The 13,759-nt window shown below is 46.7% G+C and overlaps 1 long non-coding RNA gene across 1 annotated transcript; it reads right to left on the bottom strand.

Annotated features, from left to right (window-relative positions):
• Nucleotides 1-2,029: 2,029 nt before the first annotated feature.
• On the bottom strand, nucleotides 2,030-13,290 carry LOC309621783. The gene is made up of 2 exons (XR_014240275.1): nucleotides 13,225-13,290; nucleotides 2,030-2,270 (listed from the first exon to the last, which is right to left on the bottom strand). It is a non-coding gene; the product is annotated as an uncharacterized lncRNA (long non-coding RNA).
• Between the last annotated feature and the right edge of the window lie 469 nt (nucleotides 13,291-13,759).

The raw sequence follows: 13,759 nt of genomic DNA, 5'->3' as shown, positions 1-13,759 counted from the left end.
ATGGAACGTTGAGAACGGTGTTGCTTTCAAGCTATCGCAATCTAGGTGTGTAACCAACGAAGCCCTTCACTGCCCATCACTTGGCATCTAGTTGTTCCCAACGGTAGACTGTTCACAACTGCCCAAAGACACAGGCAGTCCATTTAGTACGTTTCAAAACCTAGTGCAGACCCGCGAGCCAAAAGAGACCGGATATGCTTCCTAGAGTTCAAGAACCACAGGCACTAAGGTTGCATGGAATCTGTTGAATGCCTACCGCTGTCATGAGAAAAGCTGAACGTAAACTTGAGGCTAGATGTCCCATGTGGGTGGCCCATTCCCTGAAGATTCCCGAGGGATGAGCCACTACCAAGGAACGGCAACCTCCAAGTTTCTTTCCTAGAAACTCTCGTCATCACAATGGCAAATGTGCTATGAAGGGAAGATGTGCAAGTATAGTGTTTCTCAGGGAGAATTGAGCCTGCAACTCTCTAAATCCCAAGGAGGTAAATAAAGTATCCCTTCATGCCTTATGTTCAGAAGGGACCACCGAACATTGACCTGCTCTTTCTTTCTCTAGTTTGTACCTCCATGGTGCGTTAGAAGGGAGATACTTGAGTTGTTTCAACTTACCACATTCTAGAGGTTTAACAAAAGAAGCCTTTCACTGCCCTTTTTTGGCATAGAGTTGTCCTCAACTGAACGTCGCTCCCAAGTCCCAGAAGAGACTGGCAGTCCCTCGTGTGCATCTTGGATCCTAGTGCACACCCGCGTGTCCTAAGACACCAGAAATGCTTCCTAGAGTAAAAGCACTGCTTTGACAAAAGCTGCATTGAACCTGCTGCCTGCTTACCATTGTGACGACAAAAGCAGAACGTTAGCTTGAGGCCAGTCGTCCCATGCGCTCAGCATATTCACTAACAATTGCTGAGTGAGGAGCACCTAGCAGGAATTGAAAGGCAACGTTTGTTTCACGGAAAATCACTTCTCCTGAAAAGGCAATCCTGCAATGAAGAGAAGATGGGCAACTACACTGTTTATCATGTAACACAGAGGCCACAAGTGTCGACATTCCAATGTGGAAAATCAACTTCCCATCAAGCCTCAATCTCCAAGGGGAGGGCACAGCATCTTATGCTGCAGTTTCTGAGTACCTGTTGGACATTCAGGTGACCAAGTAGACCTTTTAGTGAGTAAACTTTGCGATACAGCGAGTAGTGAGTGTGCTGAAAGGATTACAGAGTCATAGGTTAGTGAGGATTGGGTGTAAAATGTATCTCCGGAATACCTAGCTTTCAAGGGAAAATCTGTAATTTTTCAGGCTGCACTTAAAGTCCACTGGCTTGCCTGGGGTAGATTCCATCACGTGTGGGTTCCCAGAAGGAAGGGTAGGATCATTATATTTTTCGTGTGCTCGAGGATAGGCAGAAAAGCAGACACGTTTGGCACGAAGGAATGAACAGAACGCTGAGAGCTAGGTGTTTTCAAGCTGTCGCAATCTAGGCGTTTATCCAACGAAACCCTTCACTGCCGATGATTCGGCAACTAGCTCTTCCCAACGGTGCATTGCTCACAACGCCCCGAAGACACAGGCTGTCCTTTCTGTACGTATCAGATCTAGTGAAGACCCCCGAGTCCTAGGAGACCTGGAATGCTTCCCACAGCTCAACAACCACACTGAATAAGTCCACATGGTTTCTGCTGCATAACAACCTGTGACATGATACAAGAGGAATGTCAGCTTGAGGTTAATGGTCAAATGGGATCGCCAATTCACTGACGATTACTGAAGGATGAGCACCTACTAAAGAATGGCAACCTCCAAGTTTCCTTCCTAGAAACTCACTTGTCAGGGCAAAGCCATTTGTGCTATGAAGAGAACATGTGCAATTACAGTGTTTCTCAGGGAGAATTGAGCCCGACACTCTCTAAATCCCAAGGAGGTAAATAAAGTTTCCCTTCAAGCCTTATTCTCCAAAGGGCTCACAGAGCATTGACCCTGCTGTTTCTTTCTCATTTTGGCACCTCCAATGTGCTTACAAGTGAGATATTTGAGTTGGTGCAACTTACCACATTCTAGAGGTTTAAAAAAAGAAGCCCTTCACTGCCCATGACTCGGCATCTAGCTCTTGCCAAAGGTGCATTGCTCACAATTCCTCGAAATCACAGGCAGTCCTTCTTGTACGTGTCTCACCCTAGTGGAGACCCGCCAGTTTTAAGAGACCTGGAATGCTTCCTAAAGCTCAAGAACCACACTGAATAAGGCTACATGGATTCTGCTGCATGTCAACCTGTGGCATGATACAGGAGGAATGTTAGCTTGAGGCTAGTCGTCAAATGGGGTCGCCATTTCACTGAAGATTACCGAAGGATGAGCACCTCCCAAACAATGGCAACCTCCAAGTTTCTTTCCTAGAAACTCACTTGTCATCACAAAGGCAATTGTGCTATGAAGAGAACTCGTGCAACTACAGTGTTTCTCAGGGAGAATTGAGCCCGCAACTCTCTAAATCCCAATGAGGAAAATAAAGTTTCCCTTCAAGCCTTATTTTCCAAAGGGCCTGCAGAGCATTGACCCTGTGGTTTCTTTCTCTATTTTGAACCTCCAAGGTGCTTTAGAAGGGAGATACATGAGTTCTTTCAACTTGCAAAAATGTAGAGGTTTAACCAAAGAAGCCCTTCACAGCCTCTGACTCGGCATCTAGCTCCTCCCAACGCTGCATTGCTCACAAAGGCCCAAACACACAGGCCGTCCTTCTAGTACGTTGCTCATCCTAGTGTTTACCCGCCAGTACTGAGACCTGGAATGCTACCCAGAGCTCAAGAACCACAATGAATAACACTACATGGATTCTGCTGCCTGCAACCAGCGGCCTGATACAAGAGGAACGTTAGCTTGAGGCTAGTGTTCAAAGGGCTCGCCAATTCACGACAGATTACTGAAGGATGAGCAGCTACCAAAGAATGGCAACCTCCAAGTTTCTTTCCTAGCAACTCACTTCTCATCACTAAGCCAATTATGCGATGAAGAGAACATGTACAAGTAAAGAGTTTCTCAGGGAGAACTGAGCCCACAACTCTCTACATGCCAATGAGGAAAATAAAGATTCCCTTCAGCCTTATATTCAAAATGGCACGCAGAGCCCTGACTCTGATGTTTCTTTCTCTATTTAGTACCTCCAACGTGCTTTAGAAGGGAGAGACTTGAGTTGTTTCAAGTTGCCACATTCTACAGGTTTCACAAAAGAAGCCCTTCTCCTCCCATGTCTCGGCATCTAGCTGTTCCCAAGGGTGCACTGCTCACCACTCCCCAAACACACAGGCCGTCCTTCTTGTACGTTTCTCATCCTAGAGCAGATCCGCCGGTACTAAGAGACCTGGAATGCTTCCTAGAGCTCCAGAACCACACTGCATAACGCTACATGGATTCTGCTGCATGCCAACCTGTGGCACGATACAAGAGGAACGTTAGCTTGAGGCTAGTGTTCAATGGGGTCGCCCATTCACTACAGAATACGGAAGGATGAGCAGCTACCAAAGAATGGCAACCTCCATGTTTCTTTCCTAGAAACTCACTTGTCATCACAAAGGCAATTGTGCTATGAAGAGAACATGTGCAACTAAAGAGTTTCTCAGGGGGAATTGAGCCCACAACTCTCTAAATCCCAAAGAGGAAAATAAAGTTTCCCTTCAAGCCTTATTTCAAAAGGGTCCTCAGAGCCTTAACCCTGCTCGTTCTTTCTCTATTTTGTACCTTAAAGGTGCTTTAGAAGGGAGATACTTCCGTTGTTTCAACTTGCTACAATCTAGGCCTTTAACCAAATAAGCCCTTCACTGCCCCTGGCTCGGCATCTAGCTGTTCCCAACGCTGCATTGCTCACAAAGGCCCAAACACACAGGCCGTCCTTCTGGTACGTTACTCATCCTCGCGCCGACCCGCCAGTACTAAGGGACCTGGAGTGCTTCCTAGAGCTCAAGAACCACACTGCATAACGCTACATGGATTCTGCTGCATGCCACCCTGTGGCACGATACAAGAGGAACGTTAGCTTGAGGATAGTGTTCAATGGGCTCGCCAATTCACGACAGATTACTGAAGGATGAGCAGCTACCATAGAAGGGCAACCTCCAAGTTTCTTTCCTTGCAACTCACTTGTCATCACTAAGCCAATTGTGCTATGAAGAGAACATGTACAAGTAAAGAGTTTCTCAGGGAAAACTGAGCCCACAACTCTCTAAATGCCAATGAGGAAAATAAAGATTTCCTTCAGCCTTATATTCAAAATGGCCCGCAGAGCCCTGACTCTGATGTTTCTTTCTCTATTTAGTACCTCCAACGTGCTTTAGAAGGGAGAGACTTGAGTTGTTTCAAGTTGCCACATTCTACAGGTTTCACAAAAGAAGCCCTTCTCCTCCCATGTCTCGGCATCTAGCTGTTCCCAAGGGTGCACTGCTCACCACTCCCCAAACACACAGGCCGTCCTTCTTGTACGTTTCTCATCCTAGAGCAGATCCGCCGGTACTAAGAGACCTGGAATGCTTCCTAGAGCTCCAGAACCACACTGAATAAGGCTACAAAGATTCTGCAGCATGCCAACAAGTGGCATGACACAAGAGGAACTTTAGCTCGAGGCTAGTGTTCAATGGGGTCGCCCATTCACTACAGAATACGGAAGGATGAGCAGCTACCAAAGAATGGCAACCTCCATGTTTCTTTCCTAGAAACTCACTTGTCATCACAAAGGCAATTGTGCTATGAAGAGAACATGTGCAACTAAAGAGTCTCTCAGGGGGAATTGAGCCCACAACTCTCTAAATCCCGAAGAGGAAAATAAAGTTTCCCTTCAAGCCTTATTTCAAAAGGGTCCTCAGACCTTAGCCCTGCTCGTTCTTTCTCTATTTTGTACCTTAAAGGTGCTTTAGAAGTGAGATACTTCCGTTGTTTCAACTTGCCACAATCTAGAGGTTTAACCAAATAAGCCCTTCACTGCCCCTGGCTCGGCATCTAGCTGTTCCCAACGCTGCATTGCTCACAAAGGCCCAAACACACAGGCCGTCCTTCTGGTACGTTTCTTATCCTCTCGCCGACCCGCCAGTACTAAGAGACCTGGAATGCTTCCTAGAGCTCAAGAACCACACTGCATAACGCTACATGGATTCTGCTGCATGCCAACAAGTGGCATGATACAAGAGGAACGTTAGCTTGAGGCTAGTGGTCAAACGGGATTGCCAATTCACTGAAGATTCCCAAAGGACGAGCACCAGCAAAGAATGGCACACTCCGAGTTTCTTTCCTAGAAACTCACTTGTCGTCACAAAGGCAATTGTGCTATGAAGGGAACTCGTGCAACTACAGTCTTTCTCAGGGAGAAGTGAGGCCCCAACTCTCTCAATCCCAATGAGGAAAATGAAGTTTCCCTTCAAGACTTATTTTCAAAGGGGCCAGCAGAGCATTGACCTTGCTGATTCTTTCTCTACTTTGTACCTCCAAGGTGCTTTAGAAGGGAGATACATGAGTTCTTTCAACTTGCAAAAATGTAGAGGTTTAACCAAAGAAGCCCTTCACAGCCTCTGACTCGGCATCTAGCTCCTCCCAACGCTGCATTGCTCACAAAGGCCCAAACACACAGGCCGTCCTTCTAGTACGTTGCTCATCCTAGTGTTGACCCGCCAGTACTGAGACCTGGAATGCTACCCAGAGCTGAAGAACCACAATGAATAACACTACATGGATTCTGCTGCCTGCAACCAGCGGCCTGATACAAGAGGAACGTTAGCTTGAGGCTAGTGTTCAAAGGGCTCGCCAATTCACGACAGATTACTGAAGGATGAGCAGCTACCAAAGAATGGCAACCTCCAAGTTTCTTTCCTAGCAACTCACTTCTCATCACTAAGCCAATTATGCGATGAAGAGAACATGTACAAGTAAAGAGTTTCTCAGGGAGAACTGAGCCCACAACTCTCTACATGCCAATGAGGAAAATAAAGATTCCCTTCAGCCTTATATTCAAAATGGCACGCAGAGCCCTGACTCTGATGTTTCTTTCTCTATTTAGTACCTCCAACGTGCTTTAGAAGGGAGAGACTTGAGTTGTTTCAAGTTGCCACATTCTACAGGTTTCACAAAAGAAGCCCTTCTCCTCCCATGTCTCGGCATCTAGCTGTTCCCAAGGGTGCACTGCTCACCACTCCCCAAACACACAGGCCGTCCTTCTTGTACGTTTCTCATCCTAGAGCAGATCCGCCGGTACTAAGAGACCTGGAATGCTTCCTAGAGCTCCAGAACCACACTGCATAACGCTACATGGATTCTGCTGCATGCCAACCTGTGGCACGATACAAGAGGAACGTTAGCTTGAGGCTAGTGTTCAATGGGGTCGCCCATTCACTACAGAATACGGAAGGATGAGCAGCTACCAAAGAATGGCAACCTCCATGTTTCTTTCCTAGAAACTCACTTGTCATCACAAAGGCAATTGTGCTATGAAGAGAACATGTGCAACTAAAGAGTTTCTCAGGGGGATTTGAGCCCACAACTCTCTAAATCCCAAAGAGGAAAATAAAGTTTCCCTTCAAGCCTTATTTCAAAAGGGTCCTCAGAGCCTTAACCCTGCTCGTTCTTTCTCTATTTTGTACCTTAAAGGTGCTTTAGAAGGGAGATACTTCCGTTGTTTCAACTTGCTACAATCTAGGCCTTTAACCAAATAAGCCCTTCACTGCCCCTGGCTCGGCATCTAGCTGTTCCCAACGCTGCATTGCTCACAAAGGCCCAAACACACAGGCCGTCCTTCTGGTACGTTACTCATCCTCGCGCCGACCCGCCAGTACTAAGGCACCTGGAGTGCTTCCTAGAGCTCAAGAACCACACTGCATAATGCTACATGGATTCTGCTGCATGCCACCCTGTGGCACGATACAAGAGGAACGTTAGCTTGAGGATAGTGTTCAATGGGCTCGCCAATTCACGACAGATTACTGAAGGATGAGCAGCTACCATAGAAGGGCAACCTCCAAGTTTCTTTCCTTGCAACTCACTTGTCATCACTAAGCCAATTGTGCTATGAAGAGAACATGTACAAGTAAAGAGTTTCTCAGGGAAAACTGAGCCCACACCTCTCTAAATGCCAATGAGGAAAATAAAGATTCCCTTCAGCCTTATATTCAAAATGGCCCGCAGAGCCCTGACTCTGATGTTTCTTTCTCTATTTAGTACCTCCAACGTGCTTTAGAAGGGAGAGACTTGAGTTGTTTCAAGTTGCCACATTCTACAGGTTTCACAAAAGAAGCCCTTCTCCTCCCATGTCTCGGCATCTAGCTGTTCCCAAGGGTGCACTGCTCACCACTCCCCAAACACACAGGCCGTCCTTCTTGTACGTTTCTCATCCTAGAGCAGATCCGCCGGTACTAAGAGACCTGGAATGCTTCCTAGAGCTCCAGAACCACACTGAATAAGGCTACAAAGATTCTGCAGCATGCCAACAAGTGGCATGACACAAGAGGAACTTTAGCTCGAGGCTAGTGTTCAATGGGGTCGCCCATTCACTACAGAATACGGAAGGATGAGCAGCTACCAAAGAATGGCAACCTCCATGTTTCTTTCCTAGAAACTCACTTGTCATCACAAAGGCAATTGTGCTATGAAGAGAACATGTGCAACTAAAGAGTCTCTCAGGGGGAATTGAGCCCACAACTCTCTAAATCCCAAAGAGGAAAATAAAGTTTCCCTTCAAGCCTTATTTCAAAAGGGTCCTCAGACCTTAACCCTGCTCGTTCTTTCTCTATTTTGTACCCCTTAAAGGTGCTTTAGAAGGGAGATACTTCCGTTGTTTCAACTTGCCACAATCTAGAGGTTTAACCAAATAAGCCCTTCACTGCCCCTGGCTCGGCATCTAGCTGTTCCCAACGCTGCATTGCTTACAAAGGCCCAAACACACAGGCCGTCCTTCTGGTACGTTTCTTATCCTCTCGCCGACCCGCCAGTACTAAGAGACCTGGAATGCTTCCTAGAGCTCAAGAACCACACTGCATAACGCTACATGGATTCTGCTGCATGCCAACAAGTGGCATGATACAAGAGGAACGTTAGCTTGAGGCTAGTGGTCAAACGGGATTGCCAATTCACTGAAGATTCCCAAAGGACGAGCACCAGCAAAGAATGGCACACTCCGAGTTTCTTTCCTAGAAACTCACTTGTCGTCACAAAGGCAATTGTGCTATGAAGGGAACTCGTGCAACTACAGTCTTTCTCAGGGAGAAGTGAGGCCCCAACTCTCTCAATCCCAATGAGGAAAATGAAGTTTCCCTTCAAGACTTATTTTCAAAGGGGCCAGCAGAGCATTGACCTTGCTGATTCTTTCTCTACTTTGTACCTCCAAGGTGCTTTAGAAGGGAGATACATGAGTTCTTTCAACTTGCAAAAATGTAGAGGTTTAACCAAAGAAGCCCTTCACAGCCTCTGACTCGGCATCTAGCTCTTCCCAACGCTGCATTGCTCACAAAGGCCCAAACACACAGGCCGTCCTCCTAGTACGTTGCTCATCCTAGTGTTGACCCGCCAGTACTGAGACCTGGAATGCTACCCAGAGCTCAAGAACCACAATGAATAACGCTACATGGATTCTGCTGCCTGCAACCAGCGGCCTGATACAAGAGGAACGTTAGCTTGAGGCTAGTGTTCAAAGGGCTCGTCAATTCACGACAGATTACTGAAGGATGAGCAGCTACCAAAGAATGGCAACCTCCAAGTTTCTTTCCTAGCAACTCACTTGTCATCACTAAGCCAATTATGCGATGAAGAGAACATGTACAAGTAAAGAGTTTCTCAGGGAGAACTGAGCCCACAACTCTCTAAATGCCAATGAGGAAAATAAAGATTCCCTTCAGCCTTATATTCAAAATGGCACGCAGAGCCCTGACTCTGATGTTTCTTTCTCTATTTAGTACCTCCAACGTGCTTTAGAAGGGAGAGACTTGAGTTGTTTCAAGTTGCCACATTCTACAGGTTTCACAAAAGAAGCCCTTCTCCTCCCATGTCTCGGCATCTAGCTGTTCCCAAGGGTGCACTGCTCACCACTCCCCAAACACACAGGCCGTCCTTCTTGTACGTTTCTCATCCTAGAGCAGATCCGCCGGTACTAAGAGACCTGGAATGCTTCCTAGAGCTCCAGAACCACACTGCATAACGCTACATGGATTCTGCTGCATGCCAACCTGTGGCACGATACAAGAGGAACGTTAGCTTGAGGCTAGTGTTCAATGGGGTCGCCCATTCACTACAGAATACGGAAGGATGAGCAGCTACCAAAGAATGGCAACCTCCATGTTTCTTTCCTAGAAACTCACTTGTCATCACAAAGGCAATTGTGCTATGAAGAGAACATGTGCAACTAAAGAGTTTCTCAGGGGGATTTGAGCCCACAACTCTCTAAATCCCAAAGAGGAAAATAAAGTTTCCCTTCAAGCCTTATTTCAAAAGGGTCCTCAGAGCCTTAACCCTGCTCGTTCTTTCTCTATTTTGTACCTTAAAGGTGCTTTAGAAGGGAGATACTTCCGTTGTTTCAACTTGCTACAATCTAGGCCTTTAACCAAATAAGCCCTTCACTGCCCCTGGCTCGGCATCTAGCTGTTCCCAACGCTGCATTGCTCACAAAGGCCCAAACACACAGGCCGTCCTTCTGGTACGTTACTCATCCTCGCGCCGACCCGCCAGTACTAAGGCACCTGGAGTGCTTCCTAGAGCTCAAGAACCACACTGCATAATGCTACATGGATTCTGCTGCATGCCACCCTGTGGCACGATACAAGAGGAACGTTAGCTTGAGGATAGTGTTCAATGGGCTCGCCAATTCACGACAGATTACTGAAGGATGAGCAGCTACCATAGAAGGGCAACCTCCAAGTTTCTTTCCTTGCAACTCACTTGTCATCACTAAGCCAATTGTGCTATGAAGAGAACATGTACAAGTAAAGAGTTTCTCAGGGAAAACTGAGCCCACACCTCTCTAAATGCCAATGAGGAAAATAAAGATTCCCTTCAGCCTTATATTCAAAATGGCCCGCAGAGCCCTGACTCTGATGTTTCTTTCTCTATTTAGTACCTCCAACGTGCTTTAGAAGGGAGAGACTTGAGTTGTTTCAAGTTGCCACATTCTACAGGTTTCACAAAAGAAGCCCTTCTCCTCCCATGTCTCGGCATCTAGCTGTTCCCAAGGGTGCACTGCTCACCACTCCCCAAACACACAGGCCGTCCTTCTTGTACGTTTCTCATCCTAGAGCAGATCCGCCGGTACTAAGAGACCTGGAATGCTTCCTAGAGCTCCAGAACCACACTGAATAAGGCTACAAAGATTCTGCAGCATGCCAACAAGTGGCATGACACAAGAGGAACTTTAGCTCGAGGCTAGTGTTCAATGGGGTCGCCCATTCACTACAGAATACGGAAGGATGAGCAGCTACCAAAGAATGGCAACCTCCATGTTTCTTTCCTAGAAACTCACTTGTCATCACAAAGGCAATTGTGCTATGAAGAGAACATGTGCAACTAAAGAGTCTCTCAGGGGGAATTGAGCCCACAACTCTCTAAATCCCAAAGAGGAAAATAAAGTTTCCCTTCAAGCCTTATTTCAAAAGGGTCCTCAGACCTTAACCCTGCTCGTTCTTTCTCTATTTTGTACCCCTTAAAGGTGCTTTAGAAGGGAGATACTTCCGTTGTTTCAACTTGCCACAATCTAGAGGTTTAACCAAATAAGCCCTTCACTGCCCCTGGCTCGGCATCTAGCTGTTCCCAACGCTGCATTGCTCACAAAGGCCCAAACACACAGGCCGTCCTTCTGGTACGTTTCTTATCCTCTCGCCGACCCGCCAGTACTAAGAGACCTGGAATGCTTCCTAGAGCTCAAGAACCACACTGCATAACGCTACATGGATTCTGCTGCATGCCAACAAGTGGCATGATACAAGAGGAACGTTAGCTTGAGGCTAGTGGTCAAACGGGATTGCCAATTCACTGAAGATTACCAAAGGACGAGCACCAGCAAAGAATGGCACACTCCGAGTTTCTTTCCTAGAAACTCACTTGTCGTCACAAAGGCAATTGTGCTATGAAGGGAACTCGTGCAACTACAGTCTTTCTCAGGGAGAAGTGAGGCCCCAACTCTCTCAATCCCAATGAGGAAAATGAAGTTTCCCTTCAAGACTTATTTTCAAAGGGGCCAGCAGAGCATTGACCTTGCTGATTCTTTCTCTACTTTGTACCTCCAAGGTGCTTTAGAAGGGAGATACATGAGTTCTTTCAACTTGCAAAAATGTAGAGGTTTAACCAAAGAAGCCCTTCACAGCCTCTGACTCGGCATCTAGCTCCTCCCAACGCTGCATTGCTCACAAAGGCCCAAACACACAGGCCGTCCTTCTAGTACGTTGCTCATCCTAGTGTTGACCCGCCAGTACTGAGACCTGGAATGCTACCCAGAGCTCAAGAACCACAATGAATAACACTACATGGATTCTGCTGCCTGCAACCAGCGGCCTGATACAAGAGGAACGTTAGCTTGAGGCTAGTGTTCAAAGGGCTCGCCAATTCACGACAGATTACTGAAGGATGAGCAGCTACCAAAGAATGGCAACCTCCAAGTTTCTTTCCTAGAAACTCACTTGTCATCACAAAGGCAATGGTGCACTGAAAGGAACATGTGTAAGTACAGTGTTTCTCAGGTAGAATTGGGCCCAAAACTCTCTAAACCCCAATGAGGAAAATAAAGTTTCCCTTCAAGCCTTACCTTATTTTCAAAAGGGTCCACAGAGTCTTGACCCTCCCATTTCTTTCCTTCTTTTGTACTAGAAAGGTGCTTTAGAAGGGCGATACTTCAGTTGTTTCAACTTGCCACAATCTAGAGGTTTAACCAAAGAAGCCCTTCACTGCCCATGACTCGGCAGCTAGCTGTTCCCAACGCTACATTGCTCACAAAGGCCCAAACACACAGGCCGTCATTCTCGTACGTTGCTCATCCTAGTGAATACCCGCCAGTACTAAGAGACCTGGAATCCTTCCTAGAGCTCAAGAACCACACTGAATAAGATTCGGCTGCATGCCAATCTGTGTCATGATACAAGAGGAACGTTAGCTGTGGCTAGTGTTCAATGGGGTCGCCCATTCACTAAAGATTACTGAAGGATGAGCACCTACCAAAGAATGGCAACCTCCAAATTTCTTTCTTAGAAGTTCTCTCGTCATCAAAAAGGCAACTGTGCCATGAAGGGACCATGTGCAACTAGATTGTTTCTCAGTGAGAATTGATCCCGCAACTCTCTAAATCCCAATGAGGAAAATAAAGTTTCCCTTCAAGCCTTATATTCAAAAGCGCCCACAGAGCATTGACCCTGCTGTTTCTTTCTCTATTTTGTACTTCCAAGGTGCTTTAGAAGGGAGATACTTGAGTTGTTCCAACTTACTACGTTCTAGAGTTTAAGAAAGAAGCCCTTCACCTCCCAGGACTCGGAATCTAGCTGTTCCCAACGCTGCACTGCTCACAACACCCCAAAGACACAGGCCATCCTTCTTGTACGTTTCTCATCCTAGTGCAGACCTGCCAGTACTAAGAGACCTGGAATGCTTCCCAGAGCTGAGGAACCAACCTGAATGAGGCTACATGTATTCTGCTGCATGCCAAGCTGTTGCATGATAGCAGAGGAACGTTTGCTTGAGGCTAGAGGTCAAACGGGTTCGCCAATTCACTGAACATTACCGAAGGATGAGCACCTACCAAGGAATGGTAACCTCCAAGTTTCTTTCCTAGAAACTCACTTGTCATCACAAAGGCAATTGTGCTATGAATGGAACATGTGCAACTACAGTGTTTCTCAGGGAGAATTGAGCACGCAACTCTCTAAATCCCAATGAGGAAAATAAAGTTTCCCTTCAAGCCTTATTTTCCAAAGGGCCAAAAGAGCATTGACCCTGCTGTTTCTTTCTCTATTTTGTACCTCTAAGGTGCTTTAGAAGGGAGATACTTGACTTGTTTCAACTTGCCAAAATCTAGAGGTTTAACCAAAGAAGCCCTTCACTGCCCATGACTCGGCATCTAGCTGTTCCCAACGCTGCATTGCTCACAAAGGCCCAAACACACAGGCCGTCCTTCTTGTACGTTTCTCTTCCTGGTGCACACCCGCTAGTACTGAGAGGTCTGGAATCCTTCCTAGAGCCCAAGAACCACACTGAGTAAGGCTACATGGATTCTGCTGCCTGCAAACCTGTGGCATGATACAAGAGGAACGTTAGCTTGAGGCTAGAGCTCAAACGGGCTCGCCAATTCACTGTAGATTACCGAAGGATGAGCACCTACCAAGGAATGGCAAGCTCCAAGTTTCTTTCTTGGAAAATCACTTGTCCTCACCTAGACCATTGTGCAATTAAGAGAAGATGGGCAACAACAGTGTTTACCAGGTAACACTGAGGCCGCAACTCTCCGCTTTGCAATGAGGAAAATAAACTTTCCCAGGAAGCCTCAATATACATGGCGACGAAGCAGAATATTCCCCTGGCGTTTCTGACTCTCTTATGGCACATCCAGTGGACACAATGGACCATGACGTTGGTTACCATTGCCATGCTGGGAGTCGTGATTGTGGTGTAAGGATTTCAAGCTGATGGCTTAGTGGGGCCTAGGTGGCAATGTTTCTCTGGACTACCTCTCAGTTAAGGGAAACCCTGTAATTTTTGAAGCTGGACGTGAAGTGTAGTTGCTGATTGAGGTAGACAGACTGCACGGATTAGTTCCCAGAAGCA

The sequence above is a fragment of the Balaenoptera borealis genome, assembly GCF_965194805.1.
Source record: "Balaenoptera borealis genome assembly, contig: HAP1_SCAFFOLD_1001, whole genome shotgun sequence".
In the NCBI taxonomy this organism is placed as follows: Eukaryota; Metazoa; Chordata; class Mammalia; order Artiodactyla; family Balaenopteridae; genus Balaenoptera; species Balaenoptera borealis.
The sequence above is the reverse complement of the archived record's forward strand: the minus strand, read 5'-3'. Positions and strand labels throughout refer to the sequence as shown.